The following is a 14,216-nucleotide window of genomic DNA, read 5'->3' on the forward strand; positions in this document are numbered from 1 at the left end:
TTTTGTTGCTGTTGTATGGATAAGCTGTTGTTCTGTATTGGCTACTTTTTCCTTAAAAACAAATTTCAAGGAAATACTGAACTTGAGAGTTATGTAAACAATATTCATGTATGGCAGTATTTTTTCACCATTGCGTCCTAGATTGGTTTTGGCATGTTCCTAGCATTCGTTTGACAAGGCCTGCTGAAAAACATTTTCTGACAGAAAATTCTGTTCCAGTCTAAGCTGCAGATAGGGTTTGAGTCCTATCATTTGTTTGTTTGTTTGTTTGTTTTTTATTTATTGCATTTATATCCTGCCTTTTTTCCTCTTTCAAGGAACCCAAGGTGGCTTACATTTTCCTCCTCCTCTCCATTTTATCCTCACAACAACAACCCTGTGAGGTAGGTTGGGCTGAGAGTCTGTGACGGGCCCAAAGTCAGTGAGCTTCCATGGCTGAGTGGGGACCAGAACCCAGATCTCCCAGCTCCCAGCTCAGCACTCTCACCACTACACCACGCTGGCTCTCATTAACTACATTAGGCCTACGAAACCTGCAATACTTTTGGACGTCATTTATATGTTCACATTTTCTTTCTCTTATGTATTTCTGTTTGCTTCAGTGGTTTTTACATTTTTCTTTCCCTCCCTCTCTTCGGAAAGTATTTTAAAAAGTAGAATTTTTACAACAAATGAAGCACATTGGTTAAGAGACTGACGTGATTTGGAAAGTTTGCAGTTCATATTTAGGACAATCAACATTTTTCTGGCCCAGCTTCTGCTGGACATGTGGGGGCCCCTGGGAAGATGCCCCCTAGTTAGGGCAGCCAATTACACATTGCCAAAAAAGAGGAAAGGCATCACCAAAAAAGAGGATGAAAAGACAGCAATTTGCACATGCTAACTTGTATGCATAGATGGACATTTAGAAATCATAACTATAATTTAAATAGAAATATAATACATATAACACAATATAATACATTTGATGGGGAAGACTGATCAGGTGACCCATGTGCTTGCCCAGTCTGCTGTCCGGCTGCTAACTGTTGATGGGCAGCTTCAAGGCCCTTGCTCTCCCTTCTTATGGTCCTTTATCGCTAGACCAGACTTGGAACAGACAGCCCTTCAAACAGAGGATGCCTTGAAATAGAGGACACTCCTCTGACAATTCCTCAAATAGAGGACTGTCCTCTGTAAAGTAGGACAACTGGCCACCCTACCCTTGGGCAGTGCCAGCCATGGTGACAGGTCTACCTGGTGGGTGGGGCTGGGAAGCTGTCTGCCATTTAATTTCCCAGAATGCCATGGAGCAATGCTACATCAGCACTTTGGGTAAATCTAAAGGTGCGGGCAGCTTCCCAGGCATGGCCACCAGATAAATCCAAGGCTGGGGGAACAGTTGAGCAGGAAGGCCAAAGCAGCATCAGTGTGGGTGGCGCTGGCTTGGGCATTTACGTCTGAACAGATGCCTAAAACTGCTGAAGCCTGAGATGAAGGTTTTCCTATGTATCTCCATTCTACAAAAAGTTTCACCTGCTTAATTTCTGCATGTCAGTTTGTGTTTAACAGTCTCCGTCTCCTCCTCCTCCTCCTCCTGCTCCTCCTCGAGTTGGAAGGGACCTTGGATATCATCTAGTCCAACTCCCTGCTCCATCCATGCTCTGCACTGCAAGATGCAGCTGCAGCATCCCTGATAGATGGCCATCCAGCCTCTGCTTAAATACCTCCAGTGAAGGAGAACCCACCACTTCCCAAGGCAATCTGATCCACTGCTGAACAGATCTCACTGTTAGGAAGTTTCTCCTAATGTTCAGCCAAAATCTGCTTCCCTGCATTCTAATCCTGGTTCTACTTGTGCCCTCTGGAACAGCAGAGAACAAGTCTGCTCCGTCTTCTGAATGACAGCCTTACAGATACTTGAAGACAGTGATCATATTTCCCCTCAATCTTCTCTTCTGCAGGTTAAACATGCCTCATAGGACTTGGTTTCCAGACCACCTGACTAATGCAGAATAGAGTGGAACTATTACTTCCCATGATCTGGACACTTGTTGTTCAGTCGTTCAGTTATGTCCGACTCTTCGTGACCCCATGGACCATAGCACGCCAGGCCTTCCTGTCCTGCGCTCTCTCCCGGAGCATGCTCAAGTCCATATTCATTGCATCGGTGATGCTATCTAGCCATCTCATCCTCTGCTGTCCCCTTCTCCTTTTGCCTTCAGTCTTTCCCAGCATCAGGGTCTTTTCCAGAGAGTTTTCTCTTCGCATTAGGTGGCCAAAATATTTGAGCTTCAGCTTCAGTATCTGTCCTTCCAATGAGCACTCAGGGTTGATTTCCTTTAGGATGGACTGATTTGACCTCCTTGCAGTCCAGGGGACTCGTAAGAGTCTTCTCCAGCACCACAGTTTGAAAGCATCAGTTCTTCGGCGCTCAGCCTTCCTTATAGTCCAGCTCTCACAGCCATACATTACTACTGGGAAAACCATAGATTTGATTATGCAGACCTTTGCCAGCAAGGTGATGTCTCTGCTTCTTACTATGCTGTCTAGGTTTGCCATAGCTTTCCTCCCAAGGAGCAAGCGTCATTTAATTTCATGGCTACAGTCACCGTCTGCGGTGATCTTGGAGCCCAAGAAAATAAAATCTGTCACTGCTTCCATTTCTTCCCCTTCTATATGCCAGGAAGTGATGGGGCCAGATGCCATGATCTTAGTTTTTTTAATGTTGAGTTTCAAACCAGCTTTTGCACTCTCCTCTTTCACCCTCAACAAGAGGCTCTTTAGATCCTCTTCGCTTTCTGCCATTAGGGTGGTATCGTCTGCGTATCGGAGGTTGTTGATAATTCTCCCGGCAATCTTAATTCCAACCTGTGATTCATCCAACCCGGCGTTTCTCATGATGTACTCTGCATAGAAGTTAAATAAGCAGGGTGACAATATGCAGCCTTGTCGTACTCCTTTCCCAATTTTGAACCAATCGGTTGTTCCATGTCTGGTTCTTATTGTTGCTTCTTGACCCTTGTACAGGTTTCTCAGGAGACAGGTAAGGTGGTCTAGTACTCCCATCTCTTTCAGAATTTGCCACAGTTTGTTGTGATCCACACAATCAAAGGCTTTAGCGTAGTCAAGGAAGCAGAAATAGACGTTTTTCTGGAATTCTCTTGCTTTCTCCATGATCCAGCGAAAGTTAGCGATTTGATCTCTAGTTCCTCTGCCTCTTCGAAACCCAGCTTGTACTTCCAGTAGTTCTCGGTTCGCATACTGCTGAAGCCTAGCTTGTAGGATTTTGATCATCACCTTGCTGGCATGTGAAATGAGTGCAATTGTGCGGTAGTTTGAACACTCTTTGGCATTGCCCTTCTTTGGAATTGGAATGTAAACTGACCTTTTCCAGTCTTGTGGCCACTGTTGAGTGTTCCAAATGTGTTGGCATATTGAGTGCAGCACTTTAACAGCATCATCTTTTAGGATTTTAAATAGCTCAGCTGGAATACTGTCAACTCCGCTAGCTTTGTTGTTAGTAATGCTTCCTAAGACCCACTTGACTTCACTCTCTAGGATGTCCGGCTCAAGTTCAGTGACGGCACTATCATGGCTATCAGGGACATTCAGATCTTTCCTGTATAGTTCTTCTGTGTCTTCTTTCCACCTCTTCTTAATCTCATCTGGTTCTGTTAGGTCCCTGCCTTCTTTGTCCTTTATCATGCCCGTCTTTGCACAAAACGTAGGGATGGCGGAGAATTTCTCCCCGAATCTTCGGGGGGCCGAGCGCCAACGCATTCGCCCCCCCGAAATCGGTGGTGAAATTCTCCGCCACCCCCCCGGGATGGGACTTACCGTAGCCGAATGTCCCTCCCGGCAGCGGGTCCTGGCGGCTGTTCGGCGGGGGCAGGGTCGGCAGCCGGTCTTTCAATCGGCTGCCGCCGCCGCCATTACAGCTGAAGTAAAAAAACACAAAAACCCCATGATAGGCTACGTAACGATCAACGTAGCCTATCACGGCTAGATTTGCAAAGTCAGCCATGATAGGCTAGGTTAATCGTTACGTAGCCTATCACGGCTGACTTTGAAAAAAAAAAAAGCGCGTACGCAAATGGCGGCCCCATGGGGCGCTGCCATTTGCGTTCCTTATTTGGTCCCTGTAGTCTAAGTAAAGACATAGACTACGGCGAAAATAAGGGCAACGCAAATAGCTTTTGCTTTTTGGTGGTGGGGGGGAGTAGGGATGGTGGAGGATTTCTCCACGAATCTCCGGGAGGCCGAATGCCAACGCATTCGGCCCCCTGAAATTGGTGGTGAAATTCTCCACTCCCCCCCCCCGGGGATGGGACTTACCTCCTTCGAATGTCCCTCTCGGCGGCGGTCCCGGCGGCGTTTCGGCGGTGGTGGGGGCGGTGGCCAGTCTTCTGACCGGCTGCTGCCGCCGCCATTACAAAGTAAATTAAAAAAAAAACAACGTGATAGGCTACGTAACGATTTACGTAGCCTATCATGGCTAGATTTCCAAAGTCAGCTGTGATAGGCTACGTAAATCATTACATAGCCTATCACGGGTGACTTTAAAAAAAAAAAGCGCGGCCGTACGCAAATGGTGGCGCCCATGGGTGCCGCCATTTGCATTCCTTATTTGGGCCCAGGTAGTCAATGTAAAGATTTACGTAGACTACGGCGAAAATAAGGGCAACGCTATTTGCGTTGCCCTTATTTTCGCCGTAGTCTACGTAAATCTTTACGTAGACTACCCCTGCCCAAAAAAGGAACGCAAATGGCGGCGCCCATGGGGCACCTCCCCCCGGCCTGAACTTCGTGGGGAGAACCGATGTGCCTCCCCCCCACCAGGAAGCAAGCTGCGGGACCAGGTAAGGGACTTTCGTCCATCCTTAGGGGGGAGGTGCTCCGGTTCTCCCCCTGAAATTCTTGGTGGGGGGGAGGCGCCCCGCCCCTCCCGGCCAAAACTCAGGCCAGTGGGAGGTGCCCCATCCCTCCCCGTCGAAATTCTGGCCGGGGGGAAGCACCCCGTCTCCTGTCCGCGAAATAAAAAAGTAAATTGTAAAAAAAAAAAAAAAAGTGATAGGCTACGTAACGATTTACGTAGCCTATCACGGCTAGATTTTCAATGTCAGCCATGGTAGGCTATGTTAATCTTTACGTAGCCTAACACGGGTGACTTTGAAAAAAAAAATTTGCCTTGCCCTTATTTTCGCCGTAGTCTACGTAAATCTTTACGTAAATCTTTACGTCTATGTAAATCTTTACGTAGACTACCCGTGCCCAAATAAGGAATGGGCGCTGCCATTTGTTTACATGCTTCCCCCCCCCCAAAGTCACCCATGATAGGCTACGTAAAGATTTACGTAGCCTATCACGGCTGACTTTGAAAATCTAGCCGTGATAGGCTACATAAATCGTTACGTAGCCTATCATGTTTTTTTTAATTTTATTTTATTTTACTGGGAAATGGCAGCGGCGGCAGCCAGTCGGAAGAAATCTGCTGCCCCTGCCCCCGCTGAAACGCCGCCGAAATGCGGCCGGGACCCGCCGCCGAGAGGGACATTCAACAGAGATAAGTCCCATCCCGGGGGGTGGCGGAGAATTTCCCCACCAATTTCGGGGGGCCGAATGCGTTGGCATTCGGCCTCCTGGAGATTCGTGGAGAAATTCTCCGCCATCCCTATGTTTGACCACCTCCATCTTACCTTGGTTCATTGATCTTACATTCCAGGTTTCTAAACAATATTGTTCTTTACAGCATCGGATTTTCTTTTCACCACCAGACACATCCACAGCTGAGTGTCCTTTCGGCTTTGGCCCAGCCGCTTCACTCTTTCTGGCGCTACCTGGAAATACCCTCTACTCTTCCCCAGTAGTATATTAGACACCTTCTGACCTGAGGGGCTCATCTTCCGGCGTCATCTCTTTTAGCCTTGTGATACGTTCCATGGGGTTTTCTTGGCAAGAATACTGGAGTGGGTTGCCATTTCCTTCTCCAGTGGACCACATTTTGTCAGAACTCTCCACCGTGACTTGTCCGTCTTGGGTGGCCCTGCATGGCATAGCTTATGGCTTCACTGAGTTATGCAAGCCCCTTCACCACAACACGGCAGTGATCCATGAAGGGGGATCTGGACACTAGGCTTCTGTTAATGCATCCCAAGATCGCTTTAGCTTTCTTAGCTACCATATCACACTGCTGGCTCATAGCTTGTGATCTACTAAGACAGCTAGGTCATTTTCACATGTATTGCCATCAAGCCAGGTCTTCCCCATCCTATACTCATTTCTTTGATTTTTTTTTTTTTGTACCCACATGCTAGATTTTACATTTACCTCTGTTGAATCTAGGGATGTACGAAAATCACTTACCTTTCGCGGATTATGCTGATGGTGTGGGGGGAGGCGTTCTGTCCCTCCCTCCAGAATCCTGGCCGGGGGGGTAGGCGCTCCGTTCCTCCCCCCCCCCCGAATCCTCCACGGCTGGCTGTGCTCCGTGGCAGCTCCGCGGAGCAGCCGGCCAGGCCCAGCCAGGCCAGAGCCGTCTGCAGCCGGATTTCCGGCCGTGCAGGGCTCTGGGTAAAAAAACAACAACAACCCACGTACGCAAATGGTGGCAGCTACGGCCGCCGCCATTTGCGTTCCTTCTTTTTGGCCGTCTTAATCTACGTAAATATTTACGTAGACTATGACGGCGAAAATAAGGGGAACGCAAATAGTGTAGCGGACGCTATTTGCGTTCCCCTTATTTTCGCCGTCTTAGTCTACATAATTATTTACGTAGACTAAGATGGCCCAAAATATGGAATGCAAATGGCGACGGCCGTAGCTGCCACCATTTGCGTACGCCTTTTTTTTTTTTTACCCAGATATTTTAGGCTACGTAAAAACTTACATAGCCTATCACGTGGGTGTAAAAAAACCCCACACACCTGCAAATGGTGGCGGTGGCAGCCAGTCGGAAGACCAGCTGCCGCCGCCACAGCCGCCCGGAAGATCCGCCCCGGTAAGTCTCGTCCCGGGGGGATCCGCAGGGGGGGCGGGGGTTGGCAGGTCGTTCCGCCACAGATTTCAGGGAGCCAAATGCAGTGTCATTCGGACTCCCCGAGATCCATGGCGGAATTCTCTGCCATCCCTAGTTGAATCTCTTGTTAGATTTGGCCCAGTGTTCCAACCTGTTTAGATCCTTTTGAATCTTGATCCTGTCTTCTATGGTGTTGGCTATCCCTCCTAGCTTTGTGTCATCTGCAAATTTGAAAAGAAAGCCCCTCCACACCCTCATCCAAGTCATTTATAAAAACATTGAACAGGACAGGGCCTAGGGCAGGGGCCTGCAGCACTCCACTTCAGGAGGATGCCAAGCCGTTAATGAGCACTTGTTGAGTACTGTTGCTCAACTGGCTGTGGTTCCACATAACTAGTATTGTTTAAATTAACTCACATTTTGTCATCTTTTCCGTAAGGATACCATGGGAAACCTGGTCAAATGCTTTGCTGAAATCAAGATATACTATTTCCACAGCATTTCCAAGACCTATCAAACTAGTAACTCTATCAAAAAAGGAGATAAGGTTGGTCTCTATGACTTATTCCTGACAAACCCATCTTGACTCCCAGTAATCAATGCATTATTTTCTAGGTGGTCACAGACTGACCGCTTAATTGCCTGCTTAAGAATTTTGCCCAGTACTGATGTCAGGCTGACCCCTCTGTAGTTTCCTGGATCTGCCTTTTCACTCCTCTTGAACATTTGCCCTCCTCCTCCTTTATGAGCAATACAATCAATGGCATTCTATGCTAAACAGAAATCTTCTTTAAAAAAAAAACAACACCCACTATTGGCATAGCAATAGATCTCCTCTCATGTCTTGGCAGCACAGTGGCCCTGTTCAGACATAATAAGAAACCGTGGTGTCTTAGAAAGGGTAGCACTTCCAACAACAGCAACTGAGGCTGCAATCTCCTAGGGCTAAAGAATACTGTTCCTGACTAAGGGCCGATCTACATTGCGCCCGCCGTCACAATGAAATCGGTGTCCCATCGGATTAAACGTTCTCTCATTAAAACGTGATTATTCACACTCACCCATTTTCCCTGTTGCAGTGCTTCATCGAATGCGCGAGCTTGGTTCACATTCGAGTGCTGTGCTGTTTTCCTGATGTTTTCCTGCTAAGCTAAGCGGGGTTGGCCCTGGTCAGTAGTTGGATGAGCGACCGCCTGGGAATCAGGCTTCCTGCACTGAGCAGAAACAGTTATTCTATCCCTTCAAATGAGATTAAGTTTTACACCCTCCTATCCCCCACTCTGGATGTTTTTTTTTTTTAAATTAAGGCGTTATCCTCGCAGAATCGGGGCTTCTCCACGACTTTTTTTTTTCTCATTCAGGCATGATGTTGGAAGATTTGGAGTTGTGAAGCTCAGTGCAGGAAGCCTGATTCCCAGGCGGTCGCCCATCCAACTACTGACCAGGGCCGACCCCACTTAGCATCCAAGATCAGACAAGCGCACGCACATCCAGCCCTTTGCTTGTTGCTGAGGAAACGGGGGCTGCTGAGGAAGCTATGCGATCAGTAGCCGGAAGAAGACATGGGGCTGTCGAGAACTGTGATTGGACAGGAGGGAAATACAAACACTGCCATATATGGACAGGCAGGGGAGGGGACTATGACTGGATACGGTAGCGAAGGCAGAAAATCAGAGCACATTAAGGGGAAATACAGGGATATTAGGGTATTGAAAGCGGGAGTATGGAAGTGGGAATTCCAGTTCCCATTTGAGGCGGGTACTGTGTAGTGTGAAAGGCGGGTGGTGAAACCTCATTGGAAGCGAAAAAAGACTGTAAGTACAGATCCAGCCTAAATAGTTTGCACATGGCAGGTAGAAACATCTAGTGGTAGAGTATCACATTCCATGCACTTGTCTCAATATAACCTCCAGTCTGATTCATGCAAGCATTTGTGGGGTTAGACAGTCTTGCACACAGTCCTTTACAGCCACTGCTATGCAAAAAAGGAAACTTTTTATAGCTGTTACTAATAGCTCTCCAATTACAATAGCATGCACAAAGCTTAATCAAGGTGTACCGAATAGCCACAGGCTAGGGGCTAAACATGCACAGGATTTTCTGGCAATGCTAGCATCTACCAAGCATCTAGTTCTGATTAGGGAGGCCGAATGCCAGCACATTTGGCCCCCCGAAATTGGTGGCGGAACGGCCCGCCCCCCCGCCCCCCCGGGACGAGACTTACTTTGGGAGGATCTTCCTGGCGGTGGCGGCTGCGGCGGCAGTTCAGCGGCAGCGGCTGTGGCGGCCGGTCTTCTGACTGGCCACCGCTGCCGCCATTTCCAGGTTAAAACAAAAACAAAAAAAGTGATAGGCTACGTAAAGATTTACGTAGCCTATCATGGCTAGATTTTAAAAAAACACCATCATAGGCTACGTAAAGATTTACGTAGCCTATCACAGCTGACTTAAAAAACAAAAACAAAAAACGCGCGTACGCAAATGGTGGCGACCATGGCCACCGCCATTTGCGTATCTGCGTTTTTTTTTTTTAAATCAGCCATGATAGGCTACATAAACATTTACGTAGCCTATTATGGTTGACTGCAGGGACACAAACGGCGGCGGCTACGGCCGCCGCCATTTGCGTCCCTGCTAGCCAGCGGCCGGATGTCCAGCTACTGGTGGAGCCGGCTGGCGGCTCCGCAGAATTGCTGTGGAGTACAGCCGGCCGGCCAGGATTCCGGGGGGGAGGAATGGAGCGCCTCCCCCCCCGGCCAGGATTCCAGGGGGAGGGACGGAACGCCTCCCCTCCACCATCAACATAATCCGTGGAAAGGTAAGTCACTTTCGTACATCCCTAGTTCTGACGCAAGCTGGCTGTTAGTCACAGACAAATTACCTTTTAGACAGAATAACACATTCAAAGGTAGATCTCCATGCTAATGCTTTTCAAAGGGTTACTAAATTTCTCAAATGTTAGTTCTGCCATTATTTCCTGATGTTTAATTGTGTACATGATTATAGCTATCATGGTCTTCCATTTATTCTGGTTTCTATGGTTATGTGTTAGTGAACTAAGATTTATTTTGACGCAATTTGACTATCTTCAGTGAATAAATATTCTACTGGGATGTTAGTCAAAGGTATCATCACCCTCCATTTTGTGTTTTCTCTCAGTCCATTAGAGAACAGAATGTTCTATCATCCTGCCTTCTCGTTCTGATGTTCAGGCTGTGTGTCCAAGTGCTTATGTAGCTATTTTTTAGGTGCAGGATTTCTGTTGTTTTTTTTAATGTGAAGGAACATTCATCATGCCACTTGCAATAGTACAGCAGCTATTGTGAATGTGCCGTGTACGTTCAAAATACACATAATGTACAGTGCTTGTTCTGAAGGTACAGACTGGCTCATATCCATTAAGGTCTCCTGTTTAGGGATGTACGAAATTGCCCTTACCTGGCTCCGCCGGGTTTTGCTGGGGAGGGGAGGCGCTCCGTCCCTCCCCCCGGAATCCTCGCTGGGGGGGAGGCGCTCCATGCCTCCCCCCTGGAATCCTGGCCAGCTGGCTCCGCTCCGCGGGGATTCCGCGGAGCCGCCGGCTGGCTCCGCCAGCAGCCGGACATCCGGCCACTGGCTAGGAGGGACGCAAATGGCGGCGGCTGTAGCCGCTGCCATTTGTGTCCCTGTAGTCAGCCATGATAGGCTACATAAATCTTTACGTAGCCTATCACGTCTGACTTAAAAAAAAAAAAAAGTGCGTACACAAATGGCGGCGGCTACGGCCGCCGCCATTTGCGTTCCTTATTTTGGGCCGTCTTAGTCTATGTAAATATTTACGTAGACTAAGACGGCGAAAATAAGGGGAATGCAAATAGCGTAGCTATTTATTTGCGTTCGCTATTTTTAGCCGTTCTAGCCTACGTAAATATTTACGTAGCCTATCACGGTTAAGTACAGGGACGAAAACGGCGGCGGCTATGGCCGCCGCCATTTGCGTCCCTGCTGCCCAGAGGCCGGATTCCGGGATTCCGGATTCCACGGAGCGGAGCCAGCCGGGCAGGATTCCGGGGGGAAGGACGGAGCGCCTCCCCCCCCACCGCGAAGCAGATCCGCGAAACGGTAAGTGACTTTCGTACATCCCTACTTAAATGGGGAGAGGCCTATCTACGTTGTTCTCTTACATGCAGCTGCCTTTGCTCTGCTGGGGTCGGGGGTGTTTCGCCCTCTGAATACTCTGGGGAGGCTGCAGCTGGGCAAGGAACACCCACAGGAGGTGAGGGGGCTTAGGCTCTTTCTGCACTGGTCCCTTCCCTTGGGTCTGGAGTATGCCATACCCCTTCATCCTCGGAGGAGTCCGAAGGAGGCATGACACCTCTACACACACACACACACACACACCTGGATTCATAAGCTTTCAAATATATTTACAGCATTCACACTATAATTGTATTTAAACAAATATTATTCCAAAACATTTATTTTACTTTTTATATTGTATTTAGGAAATAAAAAGCATTTCATTTTAAGAGGGCAGGCCACAAAACAGAGCTATAGGATATCAGTCAGGATTCAGGTCTGCAGGGAATCCTGTGCCTACGAGATGTCAGTCAAGGATTCTTTATCCCACTCTCAGCCACTTTGCCCCGCGAAGGGCCTGCAGGGGGACCAGCCTCACCAGCAAGGAAGCAACAGGCCACAGCAGGTCAGCTGATGACCCTTGACCTGTATAAAGGCTTCCAGTCATGCTTGCTTGCTGGACTGAGCATCTAGGAAACCCTGCTCTTGCTATTTCCTGTGGTGGCTACAAACTACACTTGCCTTTACTTTTCTTCATCTCCATCTCACCTCCATCACCACTCCTTGACAGGAAGCCTAGCAGAATTGTATCATAATTTCCTTTTTCTTATAGTCTCTGATGGTTCATCCAATCAATATGATATTTTAATATCTCACATTATTTTCAATATTTTCCTTTTTGCCTAATGATATACATTGCACGGCTCTGTAATTTTACATCATGTATTGGCAAGGCCTTGCATTCTTCTGAATAGGGCTGTGACTTTTCCATTTACAGATTAATGGCACATTGCACATTTCATAGCAGTCTCCTCCTCTGTTTACATCTACATGTCTCTGCAACTTACATGTCTCTGCAACCTCTTCAAAATTTTGCACGCCTGTTGAGAAAGTATAGGTCCCAGGGCATAGTCTGAAGGCACATGAGGCAGCAGCCACCTTGCTGAAGTTAAGCAGGTCTGGGTCTGGTCAGTGCTTGGAGGGGAGACCACCCGGGAACCACATGTAGCCCCCTTGAGTTCCATGATGGAAGAAAGGTGGGATATAAATAAATAATAAAATTCCTTCGAGAACCCCATAGAAGCTTCCAGTGAAATCTACTCATACTGGACAACCTTCCATTTCCAAATCAGTTCTCGGAAATGCCTCTTTGTATAACAGGTGACAAAAGAAAACTGTTTAAAATTCTAGCAAAAAAAGGAATGCCAGAAAAGAGCTAAGCAAATTGCAGTTGACTTCAAGCAATTCACCAGCAAATTAATTACACCCTTTCACTTGTTTTCATCCAAACTCTTCTAGATAATAGAACTGCAGTTTGTTCTTAACTGTGGATTGCACATGTGTGTTGAGGCATGCATAGTTAACTAGAGGTTCAAACTTAATGATAAGCAGGGGCTGTATCATATTCAGAATCTATTTCTAAAGAGTTCAGCCCCTTTTTCGATCCAGAACTCGGTAATAATGTACTAAGTCTGCAACATTCCAGCCTTATGTTCGTGCGTGCACACACACACACAAACTGGAAGTGGTATATGAGTTGTCTCAATGGATCAGTCTAACTGCATGTTGTTGTTCAGTCCAGACTACTGGGTGGTATGTACGAGATCACTTTACAGAATTCCAGTTGACCATGTCAGTAATCATGTGGAGGCCTTGGTGCATGCAAACGGTCCTTCAGAACCAGGTGCATATGTTGTTGAGACCCAAAACCTGTCCCAAGGAACTACCATGTCAGAATGAACGGTGCTGTTGCACTGTAGCAATTCCAGGCACATACCTAGGTAGCTAACTATGGTGCAACAATGGAAAGCTCTCTAGGCAGACATATGTGGACTCCCTTGATCCAATTCTCAACGGATTTTTTTACAGATGAAACAAGAGGACATCCACTGGAAAGAATCCATCTGATAATTCATGGATTGTCCACTAGGCCCTTTGCATACCCAATGGCCAGGCCGCAAAGGAATCCAAAGACCTCCTGGCAGATCAGCATCTCCCTCTTGCTCCAGTTTCCACTAATTAGAGGAAGGTGGAGTGAGCTCAGTTCACATGGGGGGGGCACAGAGTACACAGGGGACATGGTGCTCACACTCACGTGCAATGCTTGTGTGACTATGTGTGTGTACACACATGAGAGGTGGGGAACTGCAGGCTTGGGGGCCTGATCTGACCATTTCCCCTTCCTAAGATGGCCACCCCTCTTCCTCTAGCTTCACCCCCTTTCCCTCCAACCACCAATCCTTTGGTGGCTTCCCAGTGTTTGTGCAGTTTTTTCTCCATTCTAAAATGGTTGAAATGCCTCTCCTGAGGCTTAGTTGCTGTCAATAAGAGATTTAAGATACAATATTGTGGTATTTTTGGCCCCAACCTTTTTGTTACAAAACACAAAACCACTCACATTATTTCACAGTATCTAATCCAGTGTTCTCCAATGTGTTGCACTGACATCTTGGAAGCTGCATGAAATTTGGTGGAGCATGCTGTGGGGCAAATGGGCAAGACAAGCAGGATGGAGAAGGGCAGGGAAAGTACAGGGAGATGCCTTTCCTGCAGCATCACAACATTGTCCAAAGCTATGCAGAAAACTGAAAGCAGGAATTTAGAGATGGATGACAGTGGACACTAATACTGGCTCAGGCAGCTTTTGTCATATTTGTTTTAAAAATTACCATTTTCAATTTTGCAAGATAAATTTGATTTGCTTGCTACAGCTGAATAGCAGTATTTGCAACTGAAACATTTGTTAGTATCTAGATTTGGTCCTGCTGCTTTTATTGCCTTCGAGTGTCCTTTGCTATTGGAAACACTTACTGAAGCTGACCAGGTATATTGACCCACGATTTATGTTTATAAGTACTTATAATCAGTGAATAAATATGATACATGGGGTCTACAGCAGGAATGGAACAGGGAATTGGAATGTATTTTGCCTAATCAATGG

The sequence above is a fragment of the Heloderma suspectum genome, chromosome 1, assembly GCF_057233095.1.
Source record: "Heloderma suspectum isolate Gila_16-S chromosome 1, 16-S_ref, whole genome shotgun sequence".
NCBI lineage: Eukaryota > Metazoa > Chordata > Lepidosauria > Squamata > Helodermatidae > Heloderma > Heloderma suspectum.